Here is a 1,116-nt window from a genome sequence, read left to right as displayed (position 1 = left end):
ATTTGTATTTTAGTTCAGTATACCAATTGCGCCGCTTAAATTTTAGGTCAGTACACCGATTGCGTCGCTTAAATTTTAGGTCAGTACACCAATTGCGCTACTTATATTTCAGGTTCCTTATTTTTACATGGACATATGTAAGTTACCACACAGCGGAAAAAGTTACATACGTATATACACATCAAATACAAATCCGGAAAAATTACTAGCAATGAATTATTAAAATCAGTTTCTTATTATTACAGTAAAACATAAATTGTAATTATATTTTTATATTTTTATGTATATTAATTATTTATTATTGACGTGTATCTATGTGTATGATTTGGTATAGATTTATATTGTACAATTATTATTAATATTGACGTTCATTGTATAATTTTTTTGTATTGACTGCAAAAATCTATTTAAAATACATATTTTTATATACTAGGTGTAATGTAGAATAATATTATAAACCCTGAAAACAACTGAGCGCAATTGGTCTATCTATCCAAAAAAGACAGAGCGCAATTGGTATATCGACCCAAAAAAAACAAAGCGCAATTGGTATATTAAAAGGTCATTTTAAGCGCAATTGGTAAACTCACATCAAAAATAGTGGTCAGTGACCAATTGACACCTATTGTCAATAATTGTTTGCTTTTTTCCAATTTTCTTGCAATAATTAATTCTTTGATAACTTTTTTTTCGAATTTAGCGTCATAAACATTGAAAAATAATTGAAATTCGTATAGACCCTTCTGGCTCTACTCGTATAATCACACGAATCAATTGAATTTTAGCCTTTTAAGTAAGTTTGTTTTGTTTTGTATTTGGATTTACGGCAGACAGCCCAAAAAAATATACCCAATTAAACACTAAATTAAAATTTATTTATGTATTGCTACACAAAAATGAAATGAAATGAAATATAATTATTTAAACTTTAAAGTAATGATTTTCGTTCTGCAGCTACCTATTAAAGTTTTAAACTCTTCAATAAATACTTAATGGTGACCCGTTTCTTCTTGTACCATACATTTTTCAAATAAGTAATAACCTCATACGTGTCAAAGGTATCACGTAAGATATTCGTAGAATCGTAAGTATACCTACCTATGTAGAGATTTATGA

Source organism: Acyrthosiphon pisum, chromosome X (genome assembly GCF_005508785.2).
Source record: "Acyrthosiphon pisum isolate AL4f chromosome X, pea_aphid_22Mar2018_4r6ur, whole genome shotgun sequence".
In the NCBI taxonomy this organism is placed as follows: Eukaryota; Metazoa; Arthropoda; class Insecta; order Hemiptera; family Aphididae; genus Acyrthosiphon; species Acyrthosiphon pisum.
Note: the sequence above shows the minus strand (reverse complement) of the source record.